A 24,599-nucleotide genomic window follows, 5' to 3' on the forward strand; every position below is an offset into this window, starting at 1 on the left:
GCCCTTGGGGTCTCCGCTCCACCCTGACCTCCACCCATAATCCTCAAAGTGGACGGTGCTGGAGCCTGCACTGGTCCTGCAGCAAGCTGTGGACAGTTGGCCCTCAAGTGTACAACCTGATGGCAATGATAACAAATCCTTAAATCCCGAACTAGGGTTGTCTGCCGAGAATCCTTCGCATATTGCCCCTCTTTTCCGTAGTTGCGGCATGCACCACCGGACCTACAAACTCCGGTGTGACCCTTGCCACACTTCCCACAAGTGTGGCTGCTCTGATCTCCCAATCTAGAATCAACGGTCTTGGACCGTTTCGGTGCCGGATGCGACTGCACCGGAGCCTGCCTTTGCTCTCGCAACTGCAACTCAGTCTCCAACTCATGCCGCTTGGCGGCCTTCTGCAACTCCAACAAGGTCTCGCACCTCTGCGTAGACACAAACTGCCTAATATCCCTCTTGAGCATACTCAGATATCGAGACATCTGAGCATGCTCCGAAGCGAACTCAGGGCAAAACATCGCCCTCTCAGTGAACATCCTGGTGATCTCTGTCACCGACTCCGAATCCTGCTTCAGCTCAAGGAACTCCTGAGCCAATCTCTCCCTCTCAACCCGCGGAACATAACGAGTGCTCAACATCTCCCGGAACTGATCCCATGAAACCGCAGCTCTCTGCGCATCCGAAAATGACCCCGTGGTCAATCTCCACCAATCCTTCGCCCCGATCCTCAACAGGTTCAGAGCACACCTCACCCTCTGATCAGCAGGGCATGAACACGTGAAGAAACATGCCTCCACGTCCGACAACCATCTCATAGCAACAATCGGGTCCTGCACCCCATTGAAGGTAGGAGGCTTTGTATTATCGAAGTCCCGATACTGAAAACATCGACTGGCTCCTCCCCCTGCCGCTGCTATAGCCGCTGTAGCTACCGCGGCAGCCGTCTCTGTGAGAGCCGCATAGCGCTCATCAAATACTCAATCATGGCGGTCTTGATTGACCCGAACAGTTCCGGCAACTCGGCCCGGAACAACGCAACAACCTCATCATGCAGGATCTCACAAATCCTAGCATCTAACTCGCCTGTGCTCATCTGACCAATAACCTCGGGCGGTACTGACCCGGATCCGCTCCCAGCATGCCTCATAACCACCATACTGAAAAACACCACAAGATCTCAGATACTTCCCACAAACCCGGGAACCATCTCCCAACCCAACCCTAGAGGTCATGGTTTCTTTGATACGCGTATGGGTCCTGTGCTTTCAGTAGTACGGGCCCATACTACCTTCCACACCTACCCATATTTGTATCAAGTATACCACAACACCCTAGTGAAAAACATACATAACAAGCACTCAACCCTCACTCCTAGAGGAACACCGGAAATCTCCCACAGAGGAACCCTAGGCTAGCAGGCATCATAAATCAGGCAACATTATCATGAAATCCTGAAGATATCTAGCCTAGTACTAGCATGCTGTTCTATCAAAGCTCAAAAACAAATATCATGTATGGTATTTTGGGGTTACTTATTGGCTCCGGCTAATCGTACCTCTGCGTCCTCCTTTACTCATTTTGAAAACCATTTTAAATTCTCTTTTAAAAAAAAACTCTCCCTGATTTGAGACTGGATTCACATGAATGTTCCTCCAATTCACTCAAACCAAGGCTCTGATACCAACTTGTAATGACCATAAAATTTCCAACCAATTTAAACTTTTCAAAAACAACCCCGTTTCATTAAGTTATTACAAAAAGGTTTTCAATAGAATTATCATCAGAGTCTTCCCAGAATCACATCATAAAAAAAATCATGAGGAGCGGTACGATCACGCCTTAGCCTTGCCACAGTCTCCTGAAGAACCTGAAAAACATTAAACCACAACTGTAAGCCCGAAAGCTTAGTGAGATACCCCCAAAATACCAAACACAAATACCATACACGCACAACATGCCATATCATAACAGAACACAGAACAGCCATGCACTTCGGGTCTACTGTGTGACTCGTCCACCGCACCGGCCTTCAGTCCACCTGGTCCACCCTCGGAGTCTACAGTATGACTGGTCCACCCGCACTGGGCCTTTAGTCGGCCTGGTCCACTCTCCGAGCCTCAGCACGTCTGGTCCGCCCTCTTGGGGCCTACAGCCTATCCGGACCACTCGCTGGGCCTTCGAGACAACCGGTCCGCCCTGGGTATGTTGGCCTACAGCACAAAGCAGGACCCACCTCAACCCAACCCCAGTCCAACAACCATGTGCACATAAACATTCAATCAATTCACATTCAATCAAGCCGATCTAGCAGATCACATAACATAACATCATCCTAACCAGGATACCGACCTAACCGGTCGCTAGCATAATACCATCTTAACTACCAAGATGCAAACATAGCAAAGCAATAACACAACAACGATACACGGTTCACAATTCGATAAAGCGCCGGCCTTGGTGCCTTAGACCCTGTTGAAATATTGAGGATAACTCACCTCGCAATTGCCGAAACTCTGAACTGAAGAAGCAGATTCCCGAATCACCGCCTCACCAGAAATCCCGAACTATTCGAAATAGCAAAATAACCATTAGACCAAACGCAATATCCTTCCAAGGGTAAATTGACCAAATTACCCTTAACTCAATCCGGTCCATGACTAAGGCCCACAATCAAAATATGAAAGGCCCATCACTAGATAAGCTCTCAATCCCACTAATGGCCCAAAGACCAAAAGTCCGAAGCAAAGCCCAATATTGGCCCAATTTACTAAATTGGGCCCACCTCACCAAATGGGCCTAGATCCAAGGTCCATAATAATTAGTGAGTCCACAATACTCCAAACATAATGTCCAGTCACGGCCCAAGATCTAATAGCCCAATTACAGCCCAATCTCTTAAGGCCCAAAATGAAAACCCAACAAAGGGAGTACGCTGGGCGTATCCTCCTTGGTACGCTAGGCGTACAACGATGCTCGCGGATTGGAATCGGGACACAGACCCACTACGCTGGGTGTAACTCCGCTGAACTACAACTTCTCATACGTTCTTAATGGCTTAAGCTCTTAAGTCCAAACTTCAGATCAATAGACCAATTATGCCTAGGATTCATAAAGTCTCAAACTTTATTACTTGGGACGTCCATAAAGCTCTTAATCCAAGCTCTTAATCCATTAAGACCTATCTATAACACATGTGAGACAACCAAAGCCCTTGGGACCTCATTTTTCTTACTCAAGACCTCTCTTAAGGTCTAAAAGGATAGATAATCTCAACCAACTCGAAACATGCATGAAGATGAGGGTTTTTGGGACAAGAATGATGTCAAAACTTCAAAACACATAGATCTACACAATATGATTGTCAAGCTAGAGAATTTTTACCTCATAAGAGCCTCAGAATATGATGTCTTTCCAGATCTACAAGCTCCAGCCACTCAACTCCTTCTTTGACAACTTCCTCTTTCTTCTTCTAGACTCTCTTTTGCTAAAACAAGCTTTCCAAGGCCAAACACACCCAACAATGGAGGTGGGACGGATATCTAGGGTTTCTGAGGTTAAAAGAGTGCTTATGGAGGCTAGGGTAAGAACCATTATGTTCCTTATATAGTGGATGACCCTAAATTTAGGGTTTCTGGATGATAGACGTATGATGGGCGTACATTCACTACGTTGGGCGTACGTCGAGAGACCTCCGCGTTTCTTTCCTTCACTACGTTGGGCGTACGTCCAGCTTACGCTGGGCGTACCCAGCCAAACACAAGCACGCATGCATGGGACCCATTTGCTAAATTTTCCCCCTTTAGCGACCATTGCTGCCCACATCTTTAATTTACAACCTCTCATCCATCATAAGCCGTTCTTGCCAAACTCTATATCCACATCAAGGACCGAAACGCCCTTACTCTTGCTCTCGGGAACCCAAAATTAGATATTTCAAGAACGGGGCGTTACAACTGCTATGTCACGTTTTGTAATCAAAGTCTCCTGGAGGGAGAACGTGAATTTGTGTATAGATCTATACTGGATTGACCATCCTACACCTTGCTGCTAGCTACAGTGGGACCTGCAGTTTTATGGGTGACGAATTTCATAACATTTCGACCTCTTCGAGCGTCGTCTTTCCTACTAGTCGATCAAGCATGGTTACAATCATATCACATTATACATTAATTAACCATTGGTTTAAGGTAGTTAGTACAGCAATAGTTACTATATACAATACTACAGTACATTATTTTCCCATTTCCATTCATATTGTGATCTTCTCACATAAACGATAATGTAAAACTATATTTTGGTAATGATAGTCATTATTGGGAAAACACATTCACATTTATAAACAAATAACATTTAGAACCTTCGGACCTTGGTAGAAGGTTACATTTCTAGTAGAAAATATAGGATTTTCTAGGAGATACAAACATTTACATCAAACATTTACAAACACTTTCTTCAAACTTATACAACTTTTGACACTAGATACTTATGAACTCACCAGCATAAATGTTGATCCTCTCTTTCAAAATAACTTGTATTCTCAGGCCACCAGTAGACAGGTACTGTAACAGCCCGGATTTCCAGGTATTTTTTATGCTTATGTTTTTGGTGTTTTATGAGGGGACTCGGCGAGTAGGAGCTTAGACTCGCCGAGTAGGATCGCGGTTCTAGACGCGGGTTCGCGCCTGGACTCGGCGAGTCCAAGGTATGGACTCGGCGAGTCCGCGCTGTTTAATGAAACCCTAATTTCTCGGGTTTGGGACCTATTTAAAGGGCCTTAAGTCCGTCATTTGTGCTCACCAGACCCCTGAGTGAAACCCTAGCGAGTTTGAGCGTTTGGAGCAAAGCAAGGAGCCATTATTAACCTTGGAGGTGTTATATTACAAGGGAAAGGAAGCAATAGCTAAAGGGAATCGAGTGGAGCCACTTCCTGAAATATTTGAGGCCAGAACATCACATTTGAGGTACTACTTTCGAGCTATTCTCTGTTATGTTGATGTTTATGATGATTTAGGGCTTATTGAGCCCTTTTGTGGTTAGATCTAGTGCTTCCTTGGTCCCTTAAGTGAGTTAGGTTATAGATCTGGACCTTTGGAGGTCCAGAGTGTCTCTATGCCCAAGCTTTTTATGAATCCATGAGGGTTTTGGATTGGGGTCTTTGTGTTTAAGGTCAAAACACCATTTATGAGTCATGGGGTGTGTTATGAGCACCAAGACATGAACTTTACGTGATGAAGAAGATTAGGAGGGCCAGATCTATGAATTATTGGAGTGGATCTGACCTCAGAAGCAAGTTTGAGTTGATGCATGGCATGGACTCGCCGAGTCTGAAGAACAGACTCGGCGAGTAGCATGAAGATTGTCATTAACCACTCGGTGAGTGGTCCTGCCGAGTTATGAGTTGACTCAGTGAGTCAGGGAGAGTTAGAGAGGGTTGACAGGTGGACTGAGTCGAGCTGGGACTCGCCGAGTTGTTCTTGAGACTCGGCGAGTTGAGTCGTGGTGGCCCCACGATTCATGCCAGGTGGAACTCGTCGAGTCAGGGGATACTCGACGTGTCAAAAAGGGAATCCTAGAGAGTTGGTAAATACGTATAGACTCGCCGAGTCGCCCTAGTGCACTCGCCGAGTCCGGTCAAAGTTGACTGTTGACCGTTGACCAGAGTTGACCAGTGTTGACTTGATAGGGGTAGTCAACCTTAGTGGTAAAAGTGTTAATTAAGAGACATATGATGTTATAGGAGGATTATAGCTCGGAGGATCGAGCACGAGTGATTTCCAGGATTCGCGATTTATCGAGATACACGAGGTGTGTCTTCTCACTATACTATACCGGAAGGGTTGACTGTATGACCGGAAGGTCGGATATGATATGAGACATATGTGTTATGTGTGATAAGCTAATTGTTATATGTTACATGTATGATATGCTTGATATGGGCCGGAAGGCGAATATGTTATGGGCCGGAAGGCGTTGTAATGTGGACCGTGAGGTTGGCGTGGGTAGGACCGGAAGGTTTACCTAGTCGGGACGGAAGTCCCCTGAGACACATGGACCGGAAGGTCAGGGCGTGGAAAGGCGTATGTACGTAGGTTGTATTTTGGGGAACTCACTAAGCATTTATGCTTACAGATTTTTTGATATGTGTTTCAGGTACTAGCGAGGACTGTGGGAAGGCACCGGCATGATCTGTACACACTGATGGAAGATTTATGATCTTGGGATTTGTATGATTGTATTATGACATTATACAGTGGATCTTGATGACTTATTTGATGGAAATATATTTTAAGAAATGAAAAATTTGTTTTAAATTTTCCGTTGTTACAAGTTGGTATCAGAGCCTTGGTTTGAGGGATTCGGGTACACCTTCGGGCGTAACTGAACTCAAACCGAGGATTTGAGGAAATCTTTCAAAAACAAAGGCATAAAATTTTTATAAAGGATTTTGTGGTAAACAAGGATGAAGCTGTGTGTACGATCAGCCAGCGCCCGAACGGTAAAGATCCCCAAAATACCCTTACAATATGTGTTATGAAATATGATATGATATGCATGCTAGAAGATTAGGTATTCATATTAGGACTAGAGTGGCCTGATTTGTGATGCCTTAGTCTAGGGAAATCTGTTACTATGAGATGCTTCGAGAGCGAGCGGGTAGCTAGTGCATGGCAAGAATAGAGTACTCATGATCCGGGGTTTGGGGAGGAGGACTTGGGGTGAATGCTGATGCGGTGAAGTCGGTAGTATTGGGCCCGTACTACCGTAGACACCGGGTCAGTGGGCAACCCAAGTAAGAATCCCTGGGTATCGGAGACTGAGTAGGGTTGAGTTATCGAGTGAGATTATGCTCGATAGAGTCTCTGATATTTCTATGTTGTATTTCAGAGGCATCATGGTTGGACCACGCCACAGACCTAGTACGAGCAGTGTGAGTGACGAGGAGATTCGTCAGATGATTCATGAGGAGGTGGCTGCAGCGATCCGGGCTGAGATTCCGGAGATGTTTGGGTCTATTAAGACCACTCTGATGGAGACATTTGATGAGCGGTACGCCGCGTTGACTGAGGCTGCAGCTGCTGCAGCTACCGCAGCTGTGGCCGCTGCCAGACCACAGGGAGGTGACTCGTTGCTATTTCGGGAGTTCAACAACACCAAGCCACCTGAGTTTGACGGGACGCAGGATCCGATCGCTGCGATGAGATGGATTGCTGATATCGAGGGATGCTTCTACACTTGTTCATGTCCGGAGCATCTGAGGGTACGGTTCGCCTTGAACCAGCTCCGCCTGGGAGCAAAGGATTGGTGGAAGTTTGTGATGGCGAACTTCACTCTGGCAGAGGTTTCAGCTGTGACATGGGAGAGGTTTACCACTATGTTCAGAGACGAGTACGTTCCCTCGATGGAGAGGGAACGGTTGGTTCAGGAGTTCTTGACCCTCAAGCAGGGTAATGATTCTGTCACGGTGATCACGCAGAAGTTTCATGAGAGGGCGATGTTCTGCCCCGAGCAGGTGTCCACGGAGCAGGCTCGGATGAGTCGGTATTTGGGTGTGTTGAGGAGGGATATCCGAGAGTTCGTATCGAACTCGACATATCAGACTTTTGCTGAGCTTCAGGAGAATGCCAAGAAGCGCGAGATCGTGTTGGAGACCCAGGCCAGGGAGGAGGCTGAGTCTCAACGGGTGGATCGGCGGCCGGCTCAGTCTCAGCCGGCAGCCAAGCGAACTAAGTCCGCCGATTCGAGGACGGGAGGTCATAAGGTCCGCACTTGCGGAAAGTGCGGCAAGGGACACGAGGGGATATGTCGATTAGGTGCTTGCTACAAGTGTGGCAAGGAGGGGCACATTGCTAGGGATTGCCCCAAGGGGTTTATGGTTTGCTTTCATTGCAACCAGACCGGCCATCGGAAGGCCAAGTTCCCCCAGCTTCTCCAGGGATCTGCACCTGCTGCTAGGGCTGCTGAGACTCGACCAGTGAAGGCCGAGGCCCCGAGGGCTCGCGGGAGAGCTTTCCAGTTGACTGTGGAGGAGGTCCACGTGGCGCCTGATGTTGTGGCTGGTATGTATTCTTTCATGTATTTATTATTCTTTTATGAGATGTTGTGCTTATGTCATGTTATGCGTAGGTACTTTTCTTGTGAATTCTGTACCTGCTTTAGTATTATTTGACTCGGGTGTGAGTCGGTCTTTCGTATCTCTGGCTTTTAGTCAGCACCTCGGTATTGATCGGGAAGTGATGAGTCGACCTTTGAGGGTTTCCATAGCTGATGAGAAAGTGATATATTCCGCAGACGTGATTCGAGGATGTGTACTCGAGATTTTCGGTCAAATTCCCTATAGAATTGGTTCCTATAGCGATGGGGGATGTCTGCGTTATCGTGGGCATGGACTGGTTGAGTAAGTTTGGGGCAGTTATTGACTGCGAGCGACAGCGAGTGATGATTCGAGACCCTAGTGGGGGAGTGCTTAAGGTGCATGGAGAGAGGACCCGGTGTGGGTCGGCGTTTTGTTCGGCTGCCAGGGCGAGGCAGAGTTTGCAGCAGGGCTACAAAGGATTCATAGCCTACGTGATGGATACTCGAGTGGCCGCGGGGAGGCCCAATTCAGTTGATGACGTTCCTATTGTATGCGAGTTTTCGGATGTGTTCCCCGAAGAGTTACCAGGTGTGCCTCCGGAAAGGCAAGTGGAGTTCCGTATCAATTTAGTTCCGGGAGCGGCGCCCATCGCCAAGGCGCCTTATCGTCTCGCTCCACCGGAAATGCAGGAGTTATCCTCGTAGCTTCAGGAGCTGTTGGGGAAGGGGTTTATCCGACCGAGTAACTCACCTTGGGGAGCGCCGATTTTGTTCGTCAAGAAAATGGATGGTTCACACCGGATGTGTATCGATTACCGGGAGTTGAACAAGTTGACGGTTAAGAACCGGTATCCGTTACCTAGGATCGACGATCTGTTCGATCAGTTGCAGGGGGCATCTTGGTTCTCTAAGGTAGACTTGAGGTCGGGTTATCATCAGATGAGGGTTTGGGATGAAGATATTCAGAAGACTGCTTTCAGAACTCGTTATGGACATTATGAGTTTGTGGTGATGCCTTTTGGGCTCACCAATGCCCCAGCTGCGTTCATGGATCTCATGAACAGGGTGTGCAGGCCGATGCTGGATCGGTCAGTGATCGTATTCATTGATGATATTCTGGTATATTCGAGGTCTAGGGAGCAGCACGAGAAACATTTGAGGGAGATTCTTGGAGTTCTGAGATCGGAGAGGCTGTATGCCAAATTCTCCAAGTGTGATTTCTGGTTACGAGAGGTCCAGTTCCTAGGGCACCTCGTTAACCAGAAAGGGATTTTGGTCGATCCGGCCAAGATAGATGCGGTGATGAGATGGGAAGTGCCGAGATCGCCCACTGAGATCAGGAGCTTTCTGGGTTTGGCTGGATATTATCGCAGGTTCATCAAGGATTTCTCCAAGATCGCCATGCCACTTACTAGGATGACCCGGAAGGGTGTTGCATATTCGTGGGGACCGGAGCAGCAGACCTCATTCGAGACCCTTTGTCAGAAATTGTGTGAGGCTCCGGTGCTTGCACTCTCGGAAGGGATGGAGGATTTTGTGGTGTACTATGATGCCTCTATATCGGGTTTAGGGGCGGTGCTTATGCAGAGGGGGCATGTGATAGCGTATGCTTTGAGGCAGTTGAAGCCTCATGAGTCGAGATATCCCACCCACGACCTGGAATTGGGGGCTGTGGTGTTTGCCCTCAAGATCTGGCGGCATTATCTTTATGGGGTTCAGTGTACCATCTACCCGGACCACAAGAGTCTGAAGTAGTTGATGGATCAGTCAAACCTGAATATGCGACAGAGGAGATGGTTCGATGTGGTGAAGGATTACGATTCTGAGATCCTGTACCACCCGGGTAAGGCTAATGTGGTAGCCGACGCGTTGAGCCGTAGGGCGGAAAGCGCCCCGATCGGAGATATTTGTATGAGGTTGACGGTGATGACCCCGATTTTAGATGCCATTCGTGGGGCACAGGCCGAGGCTGTGCAACCTGAGATGCAGAAGAGGTAACGGGTTGTTGGTTTGGTATCAGGATTCGTTACGGATGGTCGAGGGCTTATGATATTTCAGGGGCGTATCTGGGTGCCGTTTGTGGGAGGAACGCATACCACTTTGATGGAGGAGGCTCATCGGTCGAAATTTTCAATCCATCCGGGGGCCACTAAGATGTATTTGGATTTGAGAAAGGAGTATTGGTGGCCCTGTTTGAAGAGGGACATCGTGTGGTTTGTTGAGAGGTGCTTGACCTGCCGTAGGGTTCAGGCCGAGCACCAGAGGCCGCATGGCAAGTTGCAGCCATTGGAAGTTCCCGAGTGGAAGTGGGAACAGATCACCATGGATTTCATCACCAAATTGCCAAGGACTGCCAGAGGAGTTGATGCAATTTGGGTGATTGTGGACAGGTTGACGAAGAGCGCTCACTTCCTTGCCATCAGTGAGAGTTCTTCAGCAGAGAAATTGGCGGAGGTGTATGTGAGGGAAGTGTTATCTCGGCATGGGGTTCCGATCTCGATTGTTTCAGACTGTGATGTGCGTTTCCAGATTATGGAATAAATTTCATGAGGATTTGGGTACTAGACTGCATTTTAGTACCGCATATCATCCCCAGACAGACGGTCAGAGTGAGCGGACGATTCAGACGCTTGAGGACATGCTTCGAGCATGTGTGTTGGATTTCGGGGGTAGCTGGGATGCGTATTTACCCTTGGCAGAGTTTTCCTACAATAACAACCATCATTCGAGCATTGGTATGCCACCCTTTGAGCTGTTGTATGGGAGGAGATGTCGGACCCCCATTTGTTGGGGAGAGGTTGGGCAGAGAGTGATGGGTAGTACATAGATCCTGCTTCAGACGGCAGAGCAGATTCAGCAGGTTAGACAGAGGTTGTTGACCGCTCAGAGTCGACAGAAGAGTTATGCAGACAGACGCCGGTCCGAGCTTGAGTTTCAGGTCGGCGACTTTGTTCTCATGAAGGTCTCTCCTTGGAAAGGAGTGATTCGATTTAGGAAGAGGGGAAAGTTGGGGCCCCGGTATATTGGTCCATTCCGTGTGATCGCGAGGGTAGGCCGGGTAGCCTATCGTTTGGATTTGCCAGCAGAGTTGGGGCAGATTCACAACACTTTTCATGTGTCGCAGCTGAGGAAGTGTATAGCCAATGAGTCGGCAATGGTTCCATTAGAGGATATTCAGGTGGATGCGAGCCTGAATTATGCCGAGAGACCAGTGGCCATCAGAGATCGGAAAATCAAGGTTCTGGGGAACAAGGAGGTACCCCTAGTGTTGCTTCAGTGGCAACACCGGAATGGATCAGAGATGACCTGGGAGCCGGAGCGTGAGATGCGTGAGCAGCATCCGGAGCTATTTTCAGAGCGAGACTTCGAGGACGAAGTCTAGTTCTAGTGGGGGAGAGTTGTAACAGCCCGGATTTCTAGGTATCTTTTATGCTTATGTTTTTGGTGTTTTGTGAGGGGACTCGGCGAGTTGGAATCAGACTCGCCAAGTAGGATCGCAGTTCTAGACGCGGGTTCGCGCCTGGACTCGGCGAGTCCGTGCTGTTTAATGAAACCCTAATTTCTCGGGTTTGGGACCTATTTAAAGGGCCTTAAGTCCGTCATTTGTGCTCACCAGACCCCTGAGTGCAACCCTAGCGAGTTTGAGCATTTGGAGCAAAGCAAGGAGCCATTATTAACCTTGGAGGTGTTATATTGCAAGGAAAAGGAAGCAATAGCTAAAGGGAATCGAGTGGAGCCACTTCCTGAAAGATTTGAGGCCAGAACATCACATTTGAGGTACTACTTTCGAGCTATTCTCTGTTATGTTGATGTTTATGATGATTTAGGGCTTATTGAGCCCTTTTGTGGTTAGATCTAGTGCTTCCTTGGTCCCTTAAGTGAGTTAGGTTATAGATCTGGACCTTTGGAGGTCCAGAGTGTCCCTATGCCCAAGATTTTTATGAATCCATGAGGGTTTTGGATTGGGGTTCTTGTGTTTAAGGTCAAAACACCATTTATGAGTCATGGGGTGTGTTATGAGCACCAAGACATGAACTTTACGTGATGAATAAGCTTAGGAGGGCCAGATCTATGAATTGTTGGAGCGGATCTGACCTCAGAAGCAAGTTTGAGTTGATGCATGGCATGGACTCGCCGAGTCTGAAGAATAGACTCGGCGAGTAGCATGAAGATTATCATTAACCACTCGGTGAGTGGTCCTGCCGAGTTATGAGTTGACTCAGTGAGTCAGGGAGAGTTAGAGAGGGTTGACAGGTGGACTGAGTCGAGCTAGGACTCGCCGAGTTGTTCTTGAGACTCGGCGAGTTGAGTCGTGGTGGCCCCACGATTCATGCCAGGTGGAACTCGTCGAGTCAGGGGAGTACTCGACGTATCAAAAAGGGAATCCTAGAGAGTTCGTAAATACGTATAGACTCGCCGAGTCGCCCTAGTGCACTCGCCGAGTCCGGTCAAAGTTGACCGTTGACCGTTGACGAGAGTTGACCAGTGTTGACTTGATAGGGGTAGTCAACCTTAGTGGTAAAAGTGTTAATTAAGATACATATGATGTTATAGGAGGATTATAGCTCGGAGGATCGAGCACGAGTGATTTCCAGGATTCACGAGTTATCGAGATACACGAGGTGAGTCTTCTCACTATACTATACCGGAAGGGTTGACTGTGTGACCGGAAGGTCGGATATGATATGAGACATATGTGTTATGTGTGATAAGTTAATTGTTATATGTGCCATGTATGATATGCTTGATATGGGCCGGAAGGCATTATGTTATGGGCCGGAAGGTGAATATGCTATGGGCCGGAAGGCATTGTAATGTGGACCGTAAGGTTGGCGTGGGTAGGACCGGAAGGTTTACCTAGTCAGGACGGAAGTCCCCTGAGACACATGGACTGGAAGGTCAGGGCCTGGAAAGGCGTATGTGCGTAGGTTGTATTTTGGGGAACTCACTAAGCATTTATACTTACAGATTTTGTGATATGTGTTTCAGGTACTAGCGAGGACCGTGGGAAGGCGCCGGCGTGATCTGTACACACTGATGGAAGATTTATGATCTTGGGATTTATATGATTGTATTATGACATGATACATTGGATCTTGATGACTTATTTGATGGAAATATATTTTAAGAAATGAAAATTTTGTTTTAAATTTTCCGTTGTTACAGGTACATATGGCAGGTTTTGAGAAGACGGAGCACTTTCAAGACTCTTCTTTATTTTGATTATTCATTTTTGGTGTCTTATTACTATTGCACAGAACATACTTGTATTGAATTATACTATTAATTCAATGGATGATGTTGTTGCTTGTTTCACTATTTGCATTGTTGTGATACTGTACATGACGTCCTCTTCCCCGGAATGTTTCCACCAATTCGGTTTGCGGGTGTGACAGATTGGTATTAGAGCATTGTTTATAGTGAATTGAGTGTATCAACCCATAAAAGATATACAAACTTTAAACACATCGGGATTAAAATGCTCTGACAAAGATTTTATACTTTTAAATAATAAAATATTTAACCAAAGTATACATACCTGGATTCATACTAAAATCAGTGTCATACTAGGTCAAAACAAAAGTATAGCGATTTTTGGACAACACAAGTAGGCTTAGAGACATATAATCATATCTGGGAGTGACATACCCTGATCAACTATGTTTTTCCAAGAAGTGATTAGCATGTGCCTAAGAATGGTAGTGGTGTTGCAACAAGTCTAAAAACTTACCAACACTACTAGAATGAAAACTTTAGAACGGAACATAAAACTTAAAATACTATAGGAGTATTTTTTTTGTTACTATAATTACTTATTTGAGTGGATACACTAAGGTTATATGTAACTAAGGTGTCATAGACTTAGAATCTATGATCTTTGCTTTTTTCTTGTTCCTTGTTTGGTTGTGGATTTGGAGTTAGGGTCACTTATTCAAAGGTCTATCCTGTTTTGATTACATACAACTGGTATGCACTACGCGAGTATTGAAGTAACTGGTAAGGATCATCTTATAATTATCTTATGTAGTACGTATACTAACTATCTCTTTTATCCCTATTCTCTCATAGATAACATGGCTGGATTCCATCCCCCTGGCGACCCGTACTTTCCCAACCAAGGCAATGGTGGATGGCTCGACGCCGAGCCACAAGAGAATCCGGCAATCCCATTAGATATTGACTTTGCAGAGAACATTCTGGAGGATTCTGACTCCGAGCCAGATGTCAATAATGTACCTCTAGTGCCTCCAATCCCAAATCCTAACCCTCGTCCAACATTTCAAGGCCCCACACCTCTGTGGGCAACAAACTTGAACATATGGAGTCACCAGCAGGGTCAACCCTTACCCTACAACGGAGACTGGAGTTTCTATAATATGAGCGAGGGAGGCTCAGTAGACATAGTCCTGCTTATTCTGGTTCGCATGATTTCTCACAATGAGGAACAGAGAAGGGTGGCCATTGACCATGTCATGGAGGTTGATGACGATGCGGGAGTCAACACTGTTCACATTCTCCATCTAGAGTCTGCTCAGGGAAGAACCCTAAACCATAATATGTCCCTGCAGAGAGAGCTTAATACAACTCAAGCTGAAGTCCAGGAGCTTCGAGCTCGTCAGGCAACATTGGAAAGGCGCATGCGGGGCATGAAGTGTCGTCTGGCGGATTCAAGGACTTGTTCGAGCGGTTCACATCGCTAGTAGAGTCTACTCTATTTTCTCTTTTGGATATAACTTAGGTCTATGTAAAAGCTCTAGTTTTAATTTACTGTCAATGATAAGTCTTTGAACTTGTTAGTCTATTAAAGTCTTGGTGTAACAGCCCGAAATCCAGGTTAGCTTTATAACCCTTCTATTTTGGAGAATTGGCTAGTTAGTCCCTTAAAGTGAAAGATGTAATGGCATGAGTACGTTGGGCATACTGGGGGTACGCCGCACGTACTCGCATGCTTAATTTGTACGCGGGTCATCCAGGTATGCTGGGCGTACCAAAGGTTACGCTGGGTGTTACCGGCCCAGATGCAAAACCCTAATTTGTGGCCTTGCACTATAAAAGGAACATGAAGTCCTTTGCCCTAGCAACCATGCACCCTTGAGAGAGCCTTTGAAGAGCTGAGATTCGTGCTTTAGCTTGTGTGTGAGTTTTTGAGCTTGAAGTTGTCTTTTCAAGGTGAAGAAGGAGAAGAAGGAGCCATTGTTGGAGCTAGAAGTTGAAGAACAAGTGTAAATCTGAGTTCTACAGTGGTGGGAGGTCACTTCTGATGTAAAAAGCTCAAAGCTTTCCTTGTTCTTTGTGATTTTTGCTTTTTGGACCATTTTTAGGGTTTTTGGTTCAAAGTTGGGGACTTTATGTGCAAAGATTCTCCATGAGTATAGATCTGACCTTTTCTAGTGTATATTGTGTTAAGGATTCATAAAAATCTAGTCTTGGACGTAGATCTTGTGTCATGCATGAATTATAGTCTCATTATGGAAAGAGGAAAGGTGTTTTGAGGACAAAGTGACCTTTACAGCCATGCAAAGGCTTAAAGGTTCCAACTTTATGGATTAAGACATATTAGAGGAGTCAGATCTGAAGTTTGGATGCAAGTCTTAACCGTTTAAGACCTGAATGTGTTGAACAAGGAAACTGGGCATTACACCGAGCGTAATCCCAGTACCCGTCGCGTACGGGGTTGTGTATCCCGTTTCTGGAATGCAAGAGTACGCCCCGCGTACTGCTTGCTGTTGACTTTTAGGGTTTGGTCAACTTTAGTGTATTTGAGCCAAGTAAGGGGTAAAATGTTCTTTTACCTCTCCTGAGAGTGATTAGAGGAAATGGTCTAGCCTTGGGAATTATGTTGAGACAAGTGATTATTTCATATGATTAGGCGGAGGCTAGGTCTTATTTCTCTGAGTTTGAGATTTCCGAGTTACACGAGGTGAGTCTTCTCACTATACGTTACCTAGAGTGGTGTTATATGTTGACCAGAGGGTCTTATGTGATGTATGATATTATGTGCTATGTGTTATATGTATGTTGTATGATGTTATAGACCGGACCGGAGGGTCCAACGATACAGACTGGGCCGAAGGGTCCAATGACCTATGACCGGACCAGAGGGTCCAACAAGCTACGGGACTGGAGGGTCCCGCTGAGACACATCGACTGGTGGGTCGTACTATAGGCTCGAGTGTCGTATGTGTTGTATGTGGTATTTTGGGGAACTCACTAAGCATTTATGCTTACAATTGTTGTGTTATGTGTTTCAGGTACTAGCGAGGACCCGTACACACTAGAGAGAGGATTTGATGTTTGTGATCTTGGGATATGTTATGTTTTGATAACTACTGTTGGATATTTTTGAGAATATTTTTATGTGAACTTGGTTGATGAATAATGAAAATTACGTTGTTACAAGTTGGTATCAGAGCCTTGGTTTGAGGGACTCGGATGCCCTTTTGGCGTATCTGAACTCAAACTGAGGATTTGAGAAATTTTCAACGATAAAAACTAAATTTTCTAAAAGAGCAAGGGGTTTTGAGACAACCAGAACAGAGCAGTGTGTACGGTTAGCCAGCGCCCGAACGGTGAATCCCCAAAGTACCCTTACATTATGTGTTATGAGATATGTTATGTTATATTATGCATGCTAGAATAGGCTAGGTATTCATATTAGGACTAGAGTGGCCTGATTTATGATGCCTTAGCCTAGGAGATTTCTGCTGCTGAGTCGCCTTGAGAGCGGGTAGGTAGCAGTTAGGAGCTCTTGAGAGCTCTATCGGAGGGTAGCCAATGCATAGTGAGAGTAGAGTACTTGTGATCTGGGATCCAAGGAGGAGGACTTGGGGTGAATGCTGATGCGGTGTGGTCAGTAGTATAGGGCCCGTACTACTGAAGACACCGGATCAGTGGACAGTCCAAGTAAGAATCCTTTGGACATCGGAGGACGAGTAGGGTTGCGTCATCGAGTGCGGGCATGCTCGATCGAGTATCTGATATTTATATGTTGTATTTCAGAGGCATCAGCGACGAGGAGATCCGTCGATTGATTCATGAGGAGGTTGTTGTTGCCATCCGGGTTGAGATTCCAGAGATGTTTGGGGACATCAAGACCACATTGATTGAGACCTTTGATGAGCGGTATGCAGCAGTGATTGAGGCTGCGGCAGCTGCAGCTATGGCTGCTGTTGCTGCTGTCAGGCCTCAGGGAGGTGACTCGTTGTTGTTTCGGGAGTTCAGCAACACGAAGCCACCAGAGTTCGATGGGACGCATGACCCGATTGCTACGACGAGATGGATCTATGACATCGAGAGGTGTTTCTATACATGTTCTTGTCCAGAGCACTTGAGAGTACGGTTCGCTCTGAACCAGCTCCATTTAGGAGCGAAGGATTGGTGGAAGTTCGTGACGGCGAGCTTCACACTGGCGGAGATTTCTAAGGTGACCTGGGAGAGGTTCACCGCTATGTTCATAGACGAGTATGTTCCCCCGGTGGAGAGGGAACGGTTGATTCAGGAGTTCTTGACCCTCAAGCTGGGTATTGATTCTGTTGCAGTGATTACCAGGAAGTTTCATGAGAGGGCGATGTTTTGCCCTGAGCAGGTGTCTTCTGAGTAGGCTCGCATGAGCTGGTATCTGAGTGTTCTGAGGAGAGATATTCGGGAGTTCGTGGCGAACTCGACTTACCGGACATTTGCTGAGCTCCAGGCAAATGCCCGGAAGAGGGAGATTGAGTTGGAGACTCGGGCCAGGGAGGAGGCCGAGTCACAGAGGGGTGGATCGGCGGCCGGCTCAGTCTCAACCGGCAGCCAAGCAGGCCAGACCCGCTGATTCGAGATCTGTAGGCGCGAAGGGCCGCACTTGTGGGAAGTGCAGCAAGAGTCACGAGGGGTTGTGCAGGGCTGGAGTATGCTACAAGTGCGGGAAGGAGGGGCATATCGCGAGGGATTGCCCCAAGGGATTTTCGGTTTTCTTTCATTGCAACCAGACCGGCCATCGGAAGGCCGAGTGCCCTCAGCTACTTCAGGGATCAGCGCAGGGGTCTGCGCCTGCTGCTAGGGCTAACGAGGCTCGGCCAGTGAAGGCCGAGGCACCGAAGGCTCGTGGGAGAGCTTTTCAGTTGCCTGCGGAGGAGGTCCGCGCGACGCCCGATGTTGTGGCTGGTATGTATTCTGTATTTATCTGTCACACCCCCGAACCAGACGGCGGAAACGTCCGAGGGCTATTATGACTCAATTGAATACCATCACAATGAATATACATGAAACATAACATCATTCATCACCAAGCATTTGAATATTACAACTGATAGTGTTTACATCCATTACATTGTTCCATAATATTACATGCCCAAAAGTAGATTGTTCGATACTAATTAAACAACAGCAAAACATCATACAGTACAATTCTTCCTTCACTTTATCTGTTACCTGAGAATACAAGTATTTTGAAAAACGTCAACATATGAAATGTTGGTGAGTTCATAAGTAATGTTCGAAATCCAATGTGTTGTATTGTTTTGAAAACCACCAGAAAATCCGATATTTTCTGAAAATAGTATAGTATAAAAGGTGTGAAGATCCATAAGTATGCTTGTTGGTTTCTATAAATGTATGTGTACGATTTGTAAAACTCGTTATGTAGTTCGTAGGTGTAATAGTTGAAAACCCTAGGAAAACCCAACGTTTTCCTATCACTTTGCTTTAATTAGTTTATGTATTGTTATTTCGTTACGATAGAGTATTCATTGAGCTCCGGAGACGTTGGATTAATAGTGGATTGTGAATTGTTGTAACGTGCGTTAATGAAAATAACCAGTTGACAATCGTACAAACGATCCCTTAGGCATCGCTTGCAATTATTCACATAACCCAACCCCCCGGACTCATGTAGCCCCATGACCGAGGGGAAAAAAAGGTGCGTAGCCCCCGGTATTTCCCTACGTCGTTCAAGGCTATAGAGAATGCGAAGGGCCCTTAGCCCAACTCGCAATAGTGAATTCTCGACTTTGCTAGCAGTACCGAAGGACCCTTGGGGACCAGCAGCACGTTTGCCATTGAAAGTCCTTTTACACGGAATTAAGTCGTTTTAGACCCAACTACATGTAAGCAAATTTCCTTCGGGCCTAAAGATCATGTCATTGGGCTAGCTAGGCCCAACAAGCATGATTTGAAACTTTTGGGCCCAAGGACGGAGTGTCGACGTCTAGTGTATTTCCGCGTGTGTATAGAGTTTCCGAGAGTTCCATGTGTGTATTGAAGTGTCGTAGCGTTAGTAGTTTTGGATTTGTTATTGATTCGAGACCGAATCAATTCGTTTGATAACGAATTTTGGTGTTGTAGGTGTATTGTATTTCGCCGATAGTTGAGGTACTAGCATTTCTTTGTGTCGGGTTCATTGCTTAAGACATTAATCTTTTACATTTTTCAGACCCTTCTTTTTAGATGAATTTACACTCTTGGACCCTTATATAAAATAATTTATATTTTAGTCCTTAAGCCATTTTTCTTGACACTTTAGTATCAAAACTTATAGAAAAAGTATTTTTCAGCACAAAGCTTTTTGAAAAACAGTTTTAGTCCCTCAAAATGAAACTTTTTCGGCTGGAACCTTCATTTTCGCAAAGTTTACACTTTTGGCCCAAAATAGAGAATTTTTGCATTTTTAGTCCCTTTTAAATGTGAAAAGCATTTTTAACCTTTGAAATGGACTTGGGGCACTAGTAGTCCCCTGTTTTATAGAAAAACGCACTTCTAGCCCCTCAACTTTGGATTTTTCGCATATTGGGACTTATTGGGCCGAAAAGTTCCCTTTTAGCCCATTAAGTTTAGAAATTTACATTTTAAACATTCTAAAGTGTATATTTCTGGAAAATTACTATATGAAACTGTTTTGACACATCTTAACCTCCAGAATTTGTATTTTTACGTTTTGGGCCCTTAAACCTCATGTTTTTAACATTTTAAGTCCAAAAATGTGATTTTTAGCCCAAGATGTTCATCTAAACCAACTTGGTTATTTTTCTAGTAATGTCTTATGTATAATGATATGTTTTAGCACTTGTTTCATGCATCATAACACAAATCTCGATTTTTAGGTCCTTTGACTAGTTTCAACACCATAAACACACAAAAGTATGTAAATAAACATAGAAATCATACAAGGCATACACATAATGATAGATCTACACATTTGCTTGTATTCCCCCCCCACAAAACGTATAAAAACCGAAAATAAGGGGGTATGAAGCTCACCTTTGGGTGTGGTTTCGGTTTTGGAGAAAAGATGGAAGAAAATGAGGTGATTTTCGGCCTAAGCAACCTTTCCTTGGAAGATCTCGAATTTAGAGAGTTTCTAGGAGAGTGATCAAGATTTTTACATGGATTAGAAGAAGAGTTTGATAAAATAAAGTACCAAAATCATAGATCTTAACTTGATCTTACCTTTAGTAGAGAATTTGTGGAGATAATTTCTTGAATGCTCCTTAGATCTCGAAATTATTGAAGAAAGGGTGAGGGGATGTTCTTCAAGACATAGAGAGGATGAAAGGGATTTTTGGTGAGTGTATGTGTGTGTGTTCGGCCGAGAGAGAGAGAGAGAGAGAGAGAGAGAGGGGGAGAAGAAGAGAGACCTTGAAGTGATGTTTGCATGGGTATATGGGATAAGTTGCATGGAAGACCTTTGAATAATTATGAGGTGGCAACAAAGGTCAACTCTCCCTTTTCTTTGGGCTTGGGCCGAGATTGGAGAGGGGAGAAGAGATTTTTGGGCTTTAATACCCTAAGCCCATATTAGAGTTAGGTTTGATGATTGTTGGCCCTATAAAATATAAGTGTGATTTTTATACTTAGTTGGGCTAGTTTAGGTTAATTATGGTTCATAAAATTTAATTTATTTCATTCTAGGCTTAATATGGCCCAAAATGCTGAAATAAATGAATGTGGGTCCAATTAGAGCCCATTTAAAGGTTCTAATCCCATGATAGTCAAATTGGAAGCTTATTGGTCTCTTGAGTCCAATAAGGAAGTCCTAGTCCAAAATGGACCTAAACAAGAACTTCTAGGGTTTCCAATTGCTTATTGACTATTAGTAGTATTTGTATGGTGTATTGGATAGAAATTTTGTTGTCATAGAGTAAGTATCATACATGCTCTTAAGTTTTTGATTCTACATTTTTGCTTGAGTGTAGTGATTACAAGGCACAAAATTCCTAGTTGTGACATCATCCCCCCGTTAGAGGGAATTTCGTCCCGAAATTCTGTTTGAAAGCTAGATTTAAGAATGCTAGAATAGGTGAGGGTACTTTTGCTTCATTTGGTCCTCGCGTTCCCATGTCAATTTTGGCCCACGCTTCGCGTTCCACCGTACTTTCACGATCGGGATGCGACTTTGCTTAGTACGCTTCACCTCCCAGTCCATGATTTCAACCGGTTCCTCCACGAACAGGAGCTTCTCGTTGATTTCGATTTCGTCAAGGGGAATGACGAGTGTTTCATCCGATAGACACTTCTTTAGATTAGAGACATGGAACACGGGGTGAACACTGTTTAGCTCTGCGGGTAGCTGCAGCTTATACGCCACTGGACCTATTCAAACGACGATCTTGAAAGGTCCAATGTATCGTGGGTTCAGTTTTCCTCGTTTTCCGAAACGTATAACCCCTTTCCAGGGTGAGACTTTCAACAGTACTCGATCACCGACCTGAAACTCTAAGGGCTTTTGTCGTTTATCGGCGTAGCTCTTTTGTCGGTCACGCGATGCTTGTAATCGAGCCCTGATTTGGACGATCTTTTCCGTGGTTTCGTGAATGATCTCCGGTCCCGTTAGTGCTTTGTCCGACGTATGTGTTTTCGCTAGTTGGGTATCACCCACCTCAGCCCAACATAACGGTGATCTACACTTACGCCCGTATAGTGCTTCGAAAGGAGCGACCTTGATGCTCGAATGATAACTATTGTTATACGAGAATTCGATTAAAGGTAAGTGGGTATCCCAAGTCTTCCCAAAGTCTATCACGCATGCGCGGAGCATGTCTTCGAGCGTTTGAATGGTTCGTTCACTTTGACCATCCGTCTGTGGATGATAAGCGGTGCTCATGTCGAGATGAGTTCCTAGTGCCTTCTGGAGTGATTGCCAAAAACGTGAAGTGAACCTACTATCCCTATCCGAGATAATAGACACTGGTACTCCGTGGAGTCTCACGATTTCTCGAAAGTATAAACCTGTCAATCTTTCCATCTTGTAGGATTCCTTTATGGGCAGGAAATGGGCAGACTTCGTCAGTCGGTCGACTATTACCCATATGGTGTCCAGTCCATCCAACGTCTTGGGTAGCTTGGTCACGAAATCCATAGAAATCCCCTCCTATTTCCACTCAGGGATTGCCGGTTGCTGTAATAACCCTGAGGGCTTCTGATATTCCACCTTTACCTTGGCACACGTAAGGCACTTACTAACATAGGTGGCAATTTCCGCCTTCATGTTGGGCCACCAATAGTGTTGTTTAATATCCAAATACATCTTGTCTGAGCCGGGAAGAACGGAGTATCGTGTTTTATGGGCTTCCTTCATAACTACCTCCCTAAATCCTCCGAGTTTAGGGACCCAAATATGGTTCATGAAGTAGTATACTCCATTCTCCTTTGCCTCTAGGTTCTTCTCCATCCCGCGCAGTGCTTCGCTTGCCCTGTTTTCCGCTTTCATGGCCTCCGACTGGGCTACCGCAATTTGAGTGGCTAGGTGAGATTGGATGGTTATAGAGAGTGTTTTCGTACGACGATTTGAGTACTCCTTCCGACTTAATGCGTCGGCTACCACATTGGCCTTGCCCGGGTGGTACTCGATTTTACACTCGTAATCGTTTAACAATTCAACCCATCTTCGTTGCCTCATGTTCAACTCTTTCTGGTTCAAGATGTGTTGGAGACTTTTGTGGTCCGTGAAGATGGTGCACTTCGTACCATACAGGTAGTGCCTCCAAATTTTCAGAGCGAAGACCACGGCTCCCAATTCCAGGTCATGGGTCGTATAATTTACTTTGTGCGTCTTTAGTTAGCGAGATGCATAAGCTATCACCCTTCCACGCTGCATGAGAACGCAACCTAAGCCCTGATTTGACGCGTCACAGTAGACCACGAAATCTTCCGTTCCCTCCGGTAGCGATAGTATCGGGGCGCTACAGAGAGCTTGCTTCAGGGTTCGGAATGCGGCTTCTTGTTTGTCCGTCCATTTGAATGGTACGCCCTTTTGTGTAAGTGAGGTAAGTGGCTTGGCGATCTTAGAGAAGTTTTGAATGAATCTCCTATAATAGCCTGCTAGACCCAAGAATTGACGGATTTCTGTGGGTGTTGTCGGGATTGCCCATCCTTCAACAGCTTTGACTTGAGAGGGATCCACATGAATTCCATCTTGGCTAACTACATGACCTAGGAAGTTCACACTCCGGAGCCAGAACTCACACTTGGAGAGTTTTGCGTATAGCTTTTCCGATCGTAGAGTTTCTAGGATTTGTCGGAGATGTTGGCCATGCTCTTCTTCGCTTCGGGAATAGACGAGAATGTCGTCAATGAAGACGATGACAAAGTTGTTGAGGAATGGTCAACAGATTCGGTTCATCAGATCCGTAAATGCGGCAGGGGCATTTGTTAGACCGAAGGGCATTACGACAAATTTGTAATGTCCGTAGCGAGTTCGGAAAGCGGTTTTTGGAATATCCTCTTCCCGGACTTTTAGTTGATGGTATCCGGACCGTAGATCTATTTTAGAAAAATAACTAGCTCCTTGGAGCTGGTCAAATAGATCATCGATTCGCGGAAGTGGGTAGCGATTTTTAACAGTGAGTTTATTTAACTCTCTGTAATCGATGCACATTCTAAAAGATCCGTCCTTCTTTTTGACAAAAAGGACTGGAGCTCCCCATGGCGAATCCGTCCAAGAGTTCACTGAGTTGGCTAGACAATTCCTGCATTTCAGCAGGAGCTAGCCGATAGGGTGATTTAGCGAGAGGAGTTGCTCCTGGAACGAGGTCAATTCGAAACTCCACTTGTCTCTCCGGGGTATTCCTGGAAGATCTTCAGGAAACACGTCTGGAAATTCACATGCTATGGGAATGTCTTGAACGTTAACCTCTTCCTTGGTCTTATCCACTATGTGAGCCAGGAACGCCAAGTTGTTCTTTCGTAGATGTTTTTGTGCCTTGATGCACGAGATGAGACGAAGGTTCATGCTAGGTTTGTCTCCGTAAATTACTAGGGTTTCGTGATTGGGAAGGCGAAGGCGAATGGCCTTCTCGTGACACATAATTTCAGCATGGTGGGGGCTTAACCAGTCCATGCCAATAATCACATCGAAACTCCTAATTGATACAGGCATCAAGTCTATTCGAAAGACGTGTTGATTGAGGGTTAGGGTACATCCGATGTAGATTTCCCTGGTAGATTCGGTTTTCCCATTGGCCATTTCCACCGTAAAGGTTTTAGTTAGCTTATGGGGCTGTTGTTTTAATAAATGTTTAAACTTATTGCTTACGAAACTTCGCTCCGCTCCG

This window comes from Lactuca serriola, chromosome 5 (genome assembly GCF_051521515.1).
Source record: "Lactuca serriola cultivar US96UC23 chromosome 5, Lser_US96UC23_V15, whole genome shotgun sequence".
In the NCBI taxonomy this organism is placed as follows: domain Eukaryota; kingdom Viridiplantae; phylum Streptophyta; class Magnoliopsida; order Asterales; family Asteraceae; genus Lactuca; species Lactuca serriola.